Source organism: Podarcis raffonei, chromosome 7 (genome assembly GCF_027172205.1).
Source record: "Podarcis raffonei isolate rPodRaf1 chromosome 7, rPodRaf1.pri, whole genome shotgun sequence".
NCBI classification, from domain to species: Eukaryota; Metazoa; Chordata; class Lepidosauria; order Squamata; family Lacertidae; genus Podarcis; species Podarcis raffonei.
In genome coordinates this window covers 90,922,354-90,937,643 of record NC_070608.1, presented here as the reverse complement: position 1 = coordinate 90,937,643, position 15,290 = coordinate 90,922,354, and the positions used below count along the sequence as shown (strand labels likewise).

Below are 15,290 nucleotides of genomic sequence, written 5' to 3'. Positions count from 1 at the left end.
TTCCAGAAATCCTAAAATGGAATGCTTCACACTGCAACAGTTTGTTGCAGCTCCCACTTGTAGTTATATAAAAGGGATGTAAAACAGAAGTAGCAGAGGGATCTGACAAAACCATGGGTGGCAGTCAACTATGTCTTACTCAGAGTAGACCTATTGAAATTAATGGCCCCAACCGAGTCATGTTCCCTTCAGTGGGTCTGCTCTGAATAAAACATAATTGAATACGACCTACAGAAAATTCAGCATTTTAGAAAAATCCCCACTCTGCTCAAGTAACAGAATAAAAGGTGACACTGTTTATTTGTAAAACAAATTTGTCCCATTTGTAATCTTTGAGGAGATCCTGCTGAACATGCACACAGTTTGTACTTTGCATTTCTGAGGTGCTTCAGAGAAAGAAGGAGCACACATAATACAGTGCTTTTCTCATCAGCTAATTCAAAAAACTGCAAGAATATATGCCCAGAAGGAGGGAAATTATAAAATTTAAATTACCACCTATGCAAAAACTCAAGCACCATCTCCAAATGCGTGAGCCTCATGTTTCATGGAACTTACTAATAAGCTGTTTGAATTATACAGCTTGACATTTTAAAAAATAAAAATCATTCTGCCCCAAGCATGTATGCTTTAATAGAATGCTATTTAAATCTGAACAATTCAGAAATATGTGGTTCTTATAACCACCCCTTAAAAAAACCAGAACCACTTGTTTCTTAAAGGTTCAATTATTTGCTTCTAGAAAACGTTAGGATATTGGCTAGATATAAACTTATAAATCTAGCTAATCAATTTGTTTTCTGAGATATGCGAACCAGCACATTTTCTGTCAATTAAAATGCCATAAGGATTCTTTTCTGTTTAAATTTAGCATTTACACTTGGCAACAAACTGATACTCATTTATCAGTTCAGTACTCGGCACAATAAGGACCATTTGCACAATACGTCTGGTTATTCTCTGAAGATTTAAAGGCCAATAAATCAAAACAGTCTCTGGGGCCTCTTACACAAAGAGATACCTACAGTATTTTATGAGCAAGCAGAACCCAACTGGTATTCTGGCTTCAGATGGTGTATAATAAAAGTTATTTCCCACATTACACAGAAACAAAATTGTGCGCTGGTAGTAAGTATTTATTCAAACAAAGTCCTGCATGCAGACACAACTCCATGACAAGAGTTCACAAGCAGTTGTTTGTCAAAGCCACACATGGACAATATCTATATGGGCATCTTCATCCTTCAACAACTGAACCCACCGAGGGAGAATACAGGAATCAAGCGTAAAGCCAGCCACTGGGATGCATGCATGCGCTAAAACATGTGCTTGGTGACACAAGATACATAGGCTTGAAACTCCACAGCATAATATGCAAGCAGTAATTCACTATTATAATATTAGTAATAATTTATCATTTATACCCCGCCCATCTGGCTGAGTTTCCCCAACCTCTCTGGGCGGCTCCCAATCGAGTGTTAAAAACAATACAGCATTAACTATTAAAAACGTCCCTAAACAGAGCTGCCTTCAGATGTCTTTTGCTCGAGGGTCGCATAACTAGTTAGCATGTATATTAAACTTCAGAATACATGTAGACAATGAAGCATGGCTTTTAAAATGCCAGTACTCAAATCCCATCTAGTCCACCCAAGCAGTGTTTGAAATTAGCCAGGTGCCGGGTGCATTTTGCCCTGGCTCTTAGCCGCCTGCAACCAAGCGAAGATGCCTGGGCGCCAGGAAGGCACCTGACATCTGGAGGTGCCTGCCTGGGGATCCTTGGATCTGGACTGTTTACACACACTAAGACCACATTCTGTAGAATTCTCTCGGTTATATTTTATCTGCACAATCAGAATGAATTTCAGGAAACAAAATGCTTCTTCTGTGCAGCCTGAACAGAAGCACTGAACGACGTTATAGTTAATTGTTGTCACTTGTCTTCACTTACCCTGCTCACAGTTGTGAAGAATATTTATACATTATGAAAGGTCTGTATCAACGTTAAGAAAAAGAGGTCAGAATAGGCCAATATATATGTGGACTGTCCCTGGATCAAGTGACTTTTCTTCTTTGAGTTCTCAAAGCTCTTAACTGAGCTCAAGGTTGTCATCTGAACTAGTGAGATGTTTAACTGAGAATCAATCACAGTCAGTCCATCATTTGAAAAATAAGACTTTAGAGCCGCCATGCCCCAAAAGAGCAACTAGACATTCCATTTTGGAGACTTGTAACCTTGGTTTGAGGAGCCATTTATTGCCTAGCTCATATATCTTGGTTTCTAACCCTGCATCCAAGACCAAAAAAATGCAGCCAGGAAAGGCCTGCCTGAGTCTTTGCCTGTTGACTGATCAAAAGTATGCTGCTTTATAAAGCCTTTAAGGATAAATGGACTCTTGATAAAAGGATTCTTCTTTTTAGAGTTATTAATTTCATGCTACTGTGATAGTTTTTCATAAACAGTAATGTCTTCTTATTTAATGTTTGATGCAAGTTCCCCAATGAATCATTTTAGTTAAAAGGAAAAACACAGGTGTGGCGAAATCAGGTGTAACTAACCTATTGCGTTTTTAATATTCAGTTGGGAGCCACCCAGGGTGGCTGGGGAATAAACAATAAATTTATTAATTATTATTATTATTATTACTACACTCCAGATTACAGCTCCTACAACCCCTGACAATTGGCTTACCTGGAGGTCCTCTGTGCTACGCCTGTTTTAAAGAAAGGACTATCAAATAGGCCAGAGTCAACCTGCAAACGGAAAGGGCTTTGAATTTTATGGAATTGTTATAATAGCAACATATGTCCTCTGATTCCTCTAGAGCAGGAAGGGCCAGAGCTCAGTGCATCTGCTTTGCATGTCAAGGGCCCCAGGTTCAAACTCCCAGACAGGTAGTGGATTCCAGGTAAGAGAAGGCTGGAAAAGGCTCCCTGTCTGAAACTAGGGACAGCTGCTGCCAGCCTGTGTAGACGCCACTCCGCTACATGGGCCAGTGATGGGACTTGCTCTAAGGCACTTTGCTCTGCCAGACTGAAGTAAATAGGACAGGATTTTAGGTGCTGGTTCTCTTAGACTGCAACGCTAGGAATAAGCCCCAAAGAGCCTAAGCTTACTAACTTCTTTTAAGCTGTCTTGTAGGTGGGTTCACAAAAGTTACTAGGCTGAAAAATAAAAACTTCCAGAGAAAAGAAGCCCCATCACCTGCGGTCAGCATAGAAACATAGGCTAGTAAAAAGAAAATAAATTTGCCTTCTCCCAAGTGGATCCCTCAGTTGCCTGCAAGGAATTCCTGGCCAATTGCTAAATGCAAGGCACAGGTTTCTATCCTTTTGCTTAATGAGCGCAGCATCATAGAAGCCAAGTCAGAAATTTAACTTGATTCTTCAAAGGCAATTTAGCCAGCCAAAATCTCCCTTCTCCCTTCCTCAAAGATCAGAAGTGCCAGATAACATCAAGGACGGTTCTGCATAATGGAGAACATCTGCGCAAACCCTTTGGCTTTTGGCTCCACCACCTTCCCTCTCAAATCGATCTGGTTTTTTGGCGTGTGTTTCCCCCCCAACAAGGTGCCCAAAGAACCTTTTCTGGAGCCTTCCTTGTGGCGCCCCCTGCCGGTCGGGGCGCAGACTCCCACAGCGGGAGTCCAGAATGTGCAGGAAATGGTAAAGTTAAAAGAACACCGACGGCGCGACCTCCGAAGCCTCAGCGGAGTGCAGGGCGCAAACACGCCGCCTCGCCGCCTCCCCTTTCTCCTCCCCATCGCGAGCAGCTCCCCTCTGCTCCGACGTGCTCTCCCGCAAAGAGGAACCGGCCGCACAAGGGCTCCTCGTCACCGCGCAACATCCGCGGCCAGAGATCGCTCCTCGCGCAACGCCCCCGCCCTCCCGACGGCTTTTCGTCCACAGACGCCCCTTGCTTCCCGCACCTCCTTCCTCCGCCCCGTCGAGGGCAGGTGTGCACTGGGAACGCCAAGTTTCCTTTCCACACGAGAGCCCCCCGCCCCGCCCAGCGCGCTCCTTCACCTGGCAACGACATCCAAGCTTGCAAGCCCAGCGAACTCCGTGGGGCTTCTCGGAGCGCGAACACTCGCACGATCAAGCGAGCCTCGGTAGGGCTACTCACGAGTAAACCCCGCGGAAATCTACCGGGCTTGCCTTGCGAGCAATCAAGGAAGGTAACTGAAATGATCCGACGCCGCTTCCCGCGAAGAAGACCCAGGCCCCCGGGAAATTGCCTGCATTGCAGAGGGTTGGACTAGATGACCCCCGGGAACCCTTCCCACTCTACCATTCTCTAATCCCAAGGATGTACTGAGACGGGGGTACTTACCCCAGGGGAAGCACCATAGCGGGGCCCGCGCCGCGAGGTTGTCGCCGAAGGGCAGATCCGACGGCAGCTGCGGAGAGCTCCCGGGGGCAGCCCCGGCAGCGGCAGCAAGGGCGGCGCTTGCCGGACCTCCGCGCTCATAAAGCGCCCGGCGGGGATCCTGGCGAGGCTCGGCGGGTGGAAGGGTCGAGGGGGCGGGAGGCGCCGTCCGGAGCGGGATCCGCGGGGCGCGAGCGGCAGCGCAGAACCAGGCGCGCCCGCAGCAGGTCCCGGCGGAGGCGGCAGGGAGGCTGAGGCTGCTGCTGCTGCTGCTGCTGCTGCTGCCGCCGTTGCCGCTCCTCCTCCTCCTCCCCCGAGGGGGAAACTGGAGCCGGCGGAGCCCCTTCCCGCCCCTCCCTCGGGCTCGCCCACAGGGGCGGCCCGGCCCGCCCTCTGCTCCGCCTCCGCGTCCGAGGTCCGCGCAGCGCGCTGCTTAGAGACCTCCCTCTCTCCGGCTAGGAGCCAGTGACGTCTGCCTTTTGTGCCCGTCGCGGCTGCCGCCTGCTTCCTCGGGAGACCAGGCGTCTCTCCCACGTGCAGCGCGCCCGCGGGCTTCAGACGTGCTGCGGGTTGCGGAGTAGGGTTGCCCCGTTTCAGGGCCTGAAGGAAACTTTCGCGGGGAGGGGTAGCCTTCTCCCCAGAGAAGGGGACAGACGGCGGACTTGTGGGGAGGGGAGACAAGACCACCAACACATCCAGATACTTAGCTGTCATTTAAAAAGAAAGTCAATCAGACATTTCGGAAGAAAGTTAGAGCACAATCCGTGGAGAGAGAACGCTAGGGCTTTGGCGCTGGCCAGAGGGCGCCGTTGCTAAGGACACTTGATCGCGGTTGCTAGGCAATCGGAGGATGGGATGCTGACACTCCTACCTGGAGTCCCTCCCAGAGCACCAGGAGAAGCTGGATGGAGAGAGGGGGGAAACATGTTTGTTAAAGTGTTGGTGCTGACCTTTAAAGCCCTAAACGGCCTCAGTCCAGTATACCTGAAGGAGCGTCTCCACCCCCATCATTCTGCCCGGACGCTGAGGTCCAGCGCCGAGGGCCTTCTGGCGGTTCCCTCATTGCGAGAAGCAAAGCTACAGGGAACCAGGCAGAGGGCCTTCTCAGTAGTGGCGCCCGCCCTGTGGAACGCCCTTCCAGCAGATGTCAAAGCGATAAACAACTACCTGACATTCAGAAGACATCTTAAGGCAGCTCTGTTCAGGGAAGTTTTTAACGTGTGATATTTTACTGTATTTTTGGTTTTTATGGAAGCCGCCCAGAGTGGCTGGGGAGGCCCAGCCAGATGGGCAGGGTATAAATAATAAATTATTATTATTATTATTATTATTATTATTATTATTATTATTATAGCACTGTCCTTGTGTCAGCATGATTTAATTCACTCCCAAGTGTGCTTCTTTCTTTACAGAATGAAGCACAGTTGACTGTTTTACTTTTCCAAAGTAACTCCCTGGAAATAAATGGTTTCCTTCTTACTGGCATTGCCTCTGGTTTTCCATAACAGATTGGCTGTCTGTCGTGGATGCTTTAGTTGAGATTCCAGCATTGCAGGGGGTTGGGCTAGATGACCCTTGAGGTCCCTTACCTCTCCACAACCACTACTGGCCTGCTTGGCATCAGTGGGCTGTTATTTATTTATATATATACAGAGAGAGGTGTGTATACTTAGGAGGGTGGGTAAGAATAATGCAAAATGAATTGGCAAATGCACCTATAAAATAATGAAATACCTTACAGCTGCAGCAAGTTAACATTCCTAAAAGCTGTACTTTAATACAATGGGTTTTTGTTTTGTTTTTTGAGGTGGACAAAATGTTTTGCGTGTTTTGCTGAGAGTTGTGAAACTGCACAAATTTGTTGCAACTTGCTGTATATTCTTGATTTTCTTGATTTCCCACCCAGCTTGCTTGCTTGTGTTTCCCCCCACTCCCCACTCTTATATTTGCAACAGCCCTGTGAGGTAGGCTGGGTTCAGTTAATATATGCACATAAGCAGCAGGTCTCATCACTCAGTAGACTGTGGGATGTGGGGATGCAGGCAGCCCAATCCATAGGTAGTGCAGCCGGCCCAGGAAATCCAGCTGATGTCCCTGGGAAGCAGTCTGTTTCCCCCTGTCTTATGTGGCAGGTGGGTAGCTCAGCTGGTAGAGCACAAGACTCTTAATCTGGGGGGTGTGAGTTCGAGCCCCGTGTTGGGTGAACTATTCCTGCATTGAAAGGGGTTGGAGTGGATAATCCTTGTGGCCCCTTCCAACCCTATGATTCTGCGTATGGTGGTGGGAACTCTTAGGTCTTGCCCCACTCCACCAGGTTGCAGCCCCTGCCAGGTGCCCCCTTTCAGCTCCAGACTCCAGCCAGCATCTCAGGCTCTGGGGCTCAGGAGAGGGAGCAGTCATACCTCCTCTCTCCCGGCAGTCACATCCCCTCTTGCCCAGGGCCCTGAGATGGAGCCCAGGCACCAATTTAGCGGCAAATCATCCAGGAAGGAGAATAAACTGACTTTTTTGTCTGCTTCCACCAGGAAAATATAATGTGAATGACATGGATGAAGGTAAATGCCCTTCATTTCCCAAGATTGGGAATCTTGTGAAATCTTCCATCTTGTTTCACCCAGTTATTCAGCTTTTTGTTCACTTGTTAGATAAAGTACTGTATCTGTTTCCCAGCTTCCCTGCAGGTCCCATGGATATTAATTTCTGTCAACAAGGAGAGCTGTTCCCAATTATTTTGTTACTTGATTGTTTGGATGGCAATGCCTACGCAGTCCAGTCAATTGTAGGCATTACTTGGCCCTATTTTACGCTTTTAAAAATACCAGCCATCTAACAGCTCTAAATCTTACATTGGTACTGATCACTCTGGAATATAGCTGTTATGGAGAAAATCACACATTATTTTGAGATTTCATAGAATCGTAGAATCGTTGAACTGTAGAGTTGGAAGGGACCCCCAATGGTCATCTAGTCCAACTACCTGCAATGCAGGAATCTCAATTAAAGCATTCATGGGAGATGGACAAGGACCTCCAGACACTTTTTATATGACTTTGGCATCATTTCCAAGACAACCCCCGTCACAAGGCTGGCAAATCTGGAGCTAGACTTGAGGATCTGATAATGTCTTTACTTTTCTTTACTTAGACTTTGTTAAAATATGTGCAACTACTCATTCTATGTGCCTATTTTATAGTTTTGTTTTTCATCTTTCATTTTTTGTCTGTTATAATTGTTCTCTCTGTTTTATATACATTATAAAATGAAATAATAATAAAAACCTTCGCCAAAAAACCATCTGTCTCAGGATATCCATGGGTGGAATGAGGGTTGGTGGAATCAATTAAGAACCTGGTGGATGCTGACTGAGTTTACTGGTTTTTTAGATATCAGTAATAGTTATCTGATGAAAGATAACTTTATTGGTCAGACAATGTATTTGAATTCAATAAATCTGAATGAGCTTTTGCAAGTCAGAATGTCTTTAATCTGACACCATTATGCTTAAGGGGCCTTGCAAGGAAAAAGAATCAGATTGGTGCAGTTTTATTATTCTGATACTATCATGACAGAGTTTCCCACATTTGGGTCTCCAGCTGTTTTTGGACTACAACTCCCATCCTCCCTAGCCAGCAAGGACCAGTAGTCAGGGATGATGGGAATTGTAGTCCAAAAACAGCTGCTGTATGTTATTGTCTTTTACTCTCTACAGAGGACGGACAGAGAGAGAGAGAGAGATTGTAAACAAAGCTTTCCCTGAAGATCTTTGTCAGTGAAGAGGGGGCTAAACCATTCTTCTTAAACAAGATTGATGCATTTTATGTGCGGACTCTGCAGTACAACACAACTACCAGGAGTCCAAAGCATTTCTTTGTCCCACCTTGAAACTTCTTGCATAATACAACCAAGAATTCCGTTCAAACTTTGTGCAGCTAACTGAATCACAATAGCTTCTTCTACCCATTGTATACTCACTATGCTACACTCACACTTGTTATATTTGACCAGCATACTCTACTTTTAGTGAAACTGTGAAGACCTACATCTGTTAGCTTTATTTTGGAAAAAACGTAGTATGAAAACTAGAGCTCATAAAACATTAGAAGTTTGGGAGTGGAATTCAAACCATGCAATTTTTCCTTAAATTTACACATTTGAATGTTAGAAATTGGTATATAACATCATAATTCATAATTCATCAGACCTGGTTTTTCCATCTATATTCAATGAGATGTTTCCTGGTTGGTTGAATGAAATATGAAGCTGGTTGTTTTGCAAGGCAGCTGTCGGACACTGCCAAATGCGAGAGGAATGCAAGTTTCCCAGATGACTTGTTGCCCTGAAGAGCATCAGCAGGCTTGGAAATTGTTATAGGTAGAAGGCAACGGTTGAAGGTCTCATCCAGAGAAGCTTCTGCTTGTTGCCTTAAAGAGCCTGTTATGTACTGAAGTTCTCACCCTGGGCCAGCAGGGGGATACTGTAGATAGTTATGCAAATGAAGGATCGAAAAATGACGTTCAGTGATTGGATAGTTTTGTATGCAAATGAAGGATCGAAAAGTGACGTTCAGTGATTGGATAGTTTTAGAAAATGGCAACAGTTACATTGTTCTGGAGCTCTATATAAGCAGGCTGACTGAGCTCCTCAGTTTAGTTATGTTCCAGCTTACAAAATAAAGAGCTGTTTGGAGAAATCGCTGTGTCGTCTGCTATGTCAACCCACAACTTAACACTGGCGACGAGGATGGGATCGATGGACATCAGAGCACAGCCAGATGCGGTCATCCTCTGAACTGAGCTGAATTACTAAGCTGAATCACAGAGCGAAATCACTGAGCGAAATCACTGGACAGAACCAATTCAGAGCTGACTGTTCTGGCTAGAGCACGGTGTTTCATCCATCGCCCTCCACGCCGGCATCGGAATCATGGCTTCACTTGTGCCTCTACCGCCATTTGCGCCAGCCTCTGAACCATAGGACTCCTACCTCGCTCGGTTCGACTGCTACCTCCAAGCCAACGAGCTGACAGCAGTATCAAAGGAACGGAAACGGGGCCTATTCCTCAGCCTCTGTGGGCCTGAGGTGTTTGAGACGGCCCGAGCATTGGTTGCGCCTGAAGCAGTCCAGGCAACACTATGGGACACGATCCAAGAGAAGCTCCGCAACCACTACGCGCCAAAGCCGTCCAAGATTGCTGCCCGCCATACGTTTTACCACCGGAACCAGGCAGAAGGAGAGTCAATCAACAACTACACCACTGCCCTCAGACAGGCTGCAATGCACTGCGAGTTCCGAGACTTAGACGATGCCCTGATGGATCGAATTGTCTGCGGGGTCCGGGACATCCATCTGCAACGGCGTCTCCTCGCCAAGCCAGACCTCACGCTGCAGAAAGCCATTGAGGAGGCTGTGGCCTCGGAAGCTGCCCAGGAGATCCGCAAGGCCAGCAGCCTGCGTCTTGCTAGGAAGCCAGTTCCAGTGCATCACGAAGAGGCCAGCAGTGATGAGGCATCCTCCAGTGAAGACGATGACGTGCACCAGACGAAGCGGAAGCGCAGGAAGTTCCAACAGAAGTCCAAGGGCCAACCGGAATGTGCCGGCTGCGGAGGCAACCATTCCCGTGCCAAGTGTCGATTCAGAGACGCCATCTGTCGGACGTGTTCCAGAAGGGGCCACATCGCTAAGGTCTGCCGATCGGCTCCGTCTGACACCCCCCCTTCACCGACTCGCAAGTCCAAGTCTTCACTCCAGTCTGCCAAGGAAAGCTGTTTCGCTCTCACCAACTGCCACTGCCCATCTGGAAGCACGATTGGCCAAACTGACTCACCTACATGACGCAAGCTGAACGTCACGGTGCTCATTGAAGGAGCTCCATGTGACATGGAGATCGACACCGGGTCTGCCCTGTCCATCGTGTCTTGGAGCACCATCAAAAGACTGGTACCCAGAGTGTCCAAAAGGCAACTCGACTCTCACCGCGTACACCTGAGAGACTACCAGGGAAACGACATTCCCGTGGTAGGCGTTGGCCGGTTCTGGATCGCCTTCAAGGATTTTTCGGGCCTGCTCCGGCTGGTGGTGGTCGAAGGTCAGCGGCCAAGCCTCCTAGGGCTAGACTGGTTTGATGCCCTTGGCCTGGAAGTCACCGGCATCAACTGCATCTCTTTTTTTTTTTTTAAATAAATTTTTATTAATTTTCCATACATTCCAATCATTTATCCAAATCTTACCACATTTTAACAAAATTCATATTTTGAACTTCCTTCAGCTTCCCTGACAATCATCCATTTTTACCCTTTAGTGCGCATTTCTTTAAATGCATTGCCATTTGTCTTCCCTCCTTTATTTTATTTACATTCAGCAATACCTCTTAAAAAGTTTTTACAGTGCTTCTTGAAACCCCACTAGCGTTGTTTGCACCTCACACACATTTTTCAGATAATCAACAAATTTTTCCCAATCTTCGATGAACTTTTGGTTTCGAACATATCTTATTTTCCCAGTCAATTTATCCAGTTCCGCATAGTCAGTCAGTTTCATTCTGCATCAACTGCATCTCTAACGCAGAGACTGAGGGTCTGGTCAAAGACTTTGCCAAGGTTTTTGACGGCACTTTGGGGCAATATACAGGTACGCTCATCTCCTTTAGCCTTGATCCACAAGTCGCCCCCATCAAGCTAAAGCCACTCCGGGTTCCCTTTGCTCTCAAAGCTAAGGTGGACGAACAACTGGACAAGCTGATCGCCCAAGGAGTTTTGGAGCCGGTTGACCACGCCAAGTGGGAAACCCCCATCGTCACACCTGTCAAGCCAGACGGGTCAGTGAGAATCTGCGCCGACTACAAGTGCACGATCAACAAGGCACTTCAGCAGCACGCTTATCTGGTTCCTGTTGTCCAACACCTGCTGCATTTCCTGGGTGAGGGTAAGGTCTTCGCTAAGCTGGACCTTGCCCAAGCCTGTCAACAACTGCCCGTCGATGATGCCACTGCTGAAGCCCAGATGATCGTCACCCACCGAGGGGCATTCCGTTGCCGCCGGTTGCAGTTCGGGGTGAGTGTGGCTCCTGGCATCTTCCAAAGCCTTATGGAGCGTCTCCTGCAAGGGCTTCCGGGCGTGGTACCGTATTTTGATGACGTCTTGGTGTCCGCAGACTCACACCAGCAGCTGTTTGAGCGCCTCCATGCCATGCTGACCAGGTTCCAGGAGGCCGGACTCAAGGTAAAGAAGGAGAAGTGCCAGATCGCCGTTCCACAGGTGGAGTTCTTGGGCTATCTTATCGACGCCTCCGGCCTTCACCCGACCACATCCAAGATCCGCGCTATCCAGCAGGCCCCCATCCCAAAGAACAAGACGGAGTTGCAGGCGTTCCTGGGGCTGCTGAACTTTTATAACATGTTCATGCCCCACAAAGCCACAGTGGTTGAGCCTCTTCACCGACTCCTCAGCACAAAGACGCCTTGGTCCTGGGGTCATCGGGAGACAGCCACCTTCAACGCGGTCAAGGCTCTCCTTTCATCGGGCAGTGTGCTGGTACAGTACAGTGAAGCCAGGCCGCTGGTCCTTGCCTGCGACGCCTCACCTTTTGGCATCGGCGCTGTCCTTAGTCACCGTTTTCAAGACGGAAGAGAAGCACCACTCACCTACTTTTCCAGGACGCTATCTCTGACTGAATGGAATTACAGCCAGCTCGACAAGGAGGCACTGGCACTTGTGGCTGGAGTGAAGAGGTTCCATGAATACCTCTATGGCAAGACTTTTGACCTCATCACTGACCACAAGCCACTCCTGGGCCTCCTCGCCGGTGATCGTCCAACTCCACCGGTCCTCTCACCGCGCATGCTGTGATGGACTGTTTTCCTGGCTGCCTACCACTACCGGCTTGTCCATCGCCCGGGGAAATCGATGGGCCATGCCGACGCCCTCAGCCGTTGCCCTCTTCCAGCATTTGTGGAAGACCCAGCTCCAGCTTCATCGCTCCTCCTGATTGAGGATCTTCCGGCAGCACCTGTATCGGCTGCCACTGTGGCCTCCGCATCTGCCCAGGATCGCACCATCAGCCGTGTGCTCAACTGGGTGTGGAGGGGGTGGCCACAAGGGCCTTTTGCATCGGAGTTCCAGCCCTTTGCAACCAGACAACATGCACTCTCGGCTCATCGCGGCTGTCTGCTGTGGGGAGACCGCGTCGTGATTCCCCAAAGACTCCGTCAACGCGTCCTGGAGGCTCGGCACGTTGGCCACCCGGGAATTGTCAAAATGAAGGCGTTGGCTCGGTGTTACGTCTGGTGGCCTAACATGGACGATGCCATCACTGCCTGGGTTTCCGCCTGTCAAGCGTGCCAAGAATCGAGGCCTGCACCACCACCAGCTAAGGGACACACCTGGGAGATGCCAAAGACACCCTGGTCGAGGGTGCACATCAATCTGGCCGGCCCCTTTCACGGCCAGACCTTTATGGTAGTGGTGGACGCCTATTCCAAATGGCTGGAGGTGGCCCTGATGCCCTCCACCACTACCGAGGCCGTCATCCGGGTGCTGCGAGGCCTGTTTGCGACGCATGGGTGTCCTGATGTCCTTGTCTCTGACAACAGACCACAGTTCACGTCAGGCACTTTTGAGTGGTATCTTTTGGGACTGGGCATCCGCCATGCCCTAACGGCACCATTTCATCCATCCAGCAACGGGCAAGCGGAGAGAATGGTGCGCTCGGCAAAAGAGGCACTGGCGCGCCTGGACCAGGGAGACTAGCACGAGCGGGTCGCTGAATACTTGTTCGTGCAACACATCACCCCTCATGCGGCCACAGGGCGGAGTCCTGCTGAACTGCTTATGGGCCGCCGCCTCAGGCCCCCGCTCGACTGGCTGCACCCGGACTTTGCCGTGGCCGAACCCCCAGGCTGTGCCAACGCGCCATGGTCATTTGTTCCAGGAAACCAGGTCTTTGCCCGGAACTATGTGGGGGACATTCCTTGGGTGCCAGCCACAGTAGTGGGAGTCACTGGACCTCGCTCGTATCAGGTGGCACTCGAAGACGGACGCTTGTGGCGCCGGCACATAGACCAGCTTAGGCACAGGGTTGGGGACTTGGACACTACCGTGGTGCCCCCAACTGTGCTCGTGGCTCCAGAAGAGACACTTACAGATGGCGAGGCTCCACCTACACCTCCCTCGCAAACTGCCAGCGTGGAGCCGAACCAAGCCGCTTCAGAGGGTCTGCCAGGCTTACCACAGGCTCAGACCACTCCACTTGTGGAGGCTCCACCCACAGCAACGGATCCAGGGGATTTGGTTTCAACACCACCTAGGGTCGCACCACAGCCTCAGCAAGAATTGTGTGGCCCCCCGGACTTGGCTACCAATCCCCGGCGGTCTGGTAGAGTTTCCAAGCGCCCAACTTATTTAAAGGACTATGTTGTTGGACATGTATCACTGTTGGTCTAAGTATGGGAAATGTAACCGATATGCCTTTGTGCCTAATTGAACCATTACGTGTAGTGCTGTATATAAGGGAACCATTACGATTGTAACTAACGCCTTATCTTGGTGGGGAGGGGTGTTATGTACTGAAGTTCTCACCCTGGGCCAGCAGGGGGATACTGTAGATAGTTATGCAAATGAAGGATCGAAAAGTGACGTTCAGTGATTGGATAGTTTTGTATGCAAATGAAGGATCGAAAAGTGATGTTCAGTGATTGGATAGTTTTAGAAAATGGCAACAGTTACATTGTTCTGGAGCTCTATATAAACAGGCTGACTGAGCTCCTCAGTTTAGTTCTGTTCCAGCTTACAAAATAAAGAGCTGCTTTGGAGAAATCGCTGTGTCGTCTGCTATGTCAGCCCACAACTTAACAGAGCCCCCCATTTTCCCCATCCTGAAAGCACAGTGGTAAAGGAGGATGGTTGACTCCTGGGATAGCTCAGTCAGAAGAACACTAATTTCAGGGTCCTGGGTTCAAGTCCCACTTTGAGCAAAAAAATCCTGCATTTCTGACCCTTGTGATCCCTCCCAACACTAGGATTCCTCCTGCTCTTCCAGGGTTTTCTTGCTGCAGTTAATGGTGAGGGAGGACCATCCTCTGGGTACCAGGATATTAATATTATCCTGCTGTCTTGATATTCTCTCTCCTCTTGGCAAAGTAGGAAAAGTCAAGAGCATCTTTAAAGCCACTTCAGTGAATGGAATTTAATATGTATGCAAAGCATTTATGTCTCCCCCACCAGTTCATTGTTAGCTCTTAAAATACTAAACCTATGCCAATACAGATACACGCTCTTCAGATTAATACATTAATAAGCACTTCCCTGTCATCAGAGCTGTCAGCTGTTTCTGACATGTTGCTGCAGGGCTATCTAGTTTATGTCAGAAAACTAACTGATGCACTCTAGGTGAAGCAGATGCAATATTCCCCTCAGGAAAGCATAAAGACATAAACAAAGTAATCCTATACTTTGGTGGTGGGGGCCAGAGATACACCACTGCTAAAGGCAACGAGAGCTCAGCCCATGGCAGAAAAGGAAAATGTGGCAGAAATATTTTTTTCAAAGATGCTGCTAAAATACCAGTCACACCTCCTTGACATCCACACAGTACCCAGACATGGAGAGACCCAGCCCATTTGGATAATCTGTGGGAGTGGCCACAACACCCACAGTGCCCCCATCAAAGGAGTCCTAGTGCTGCCCTAGTATTGTAGGCAACACACACACAGCTCCCAAGCGACCCCAGGAAGAGGTCCAAGACCCCAACTGCCATACCTCACCCTCATGCAGAAGGATCCAGCCTCAAGGGCCAATCAGCTCCCCCCTGGCAATCCTCACCCACCCCACAGCCACTGGGCTTCTTTTCCTCCTAGCAGTCCAGCCCTCTACAGGGCTGTAGAACACAGGCCAGTTCCAGGCATTTTGACTGATAACACTTCAGTGCT

General features: G+C 48.9%; 1 protein-coding gene across 5 annotated transcripts in view; it reads right to left on the bottom strand.

Moving 5' to 3' along the window:
- Nucleotides 1-4,658, bottom strand: part of SEMA5A (semaphorin 5A) — a 163,443-nt gene extending 158,785 nt beyond the window's left edge. For 2 of the 5 annotated variants that reach the window (XM_053397505.1, XM_053397507.1), the window contains exon 1: nt 4,334-4,655. The gene's annotated coding sequence lies outside the window, so the exon portion shown is untranslated. Of the gene's footprint in view, nt 1-4,333 lie in introns of all 5 variants that reach the window. The other 3 variants (XM_053397508.1, XM_053397510.1, XM_053397509.1) reach the window with 3 other exon arrangements.
- Nucleotides 4,659-15,290: the final 10,632 nt, after the last annotated feature.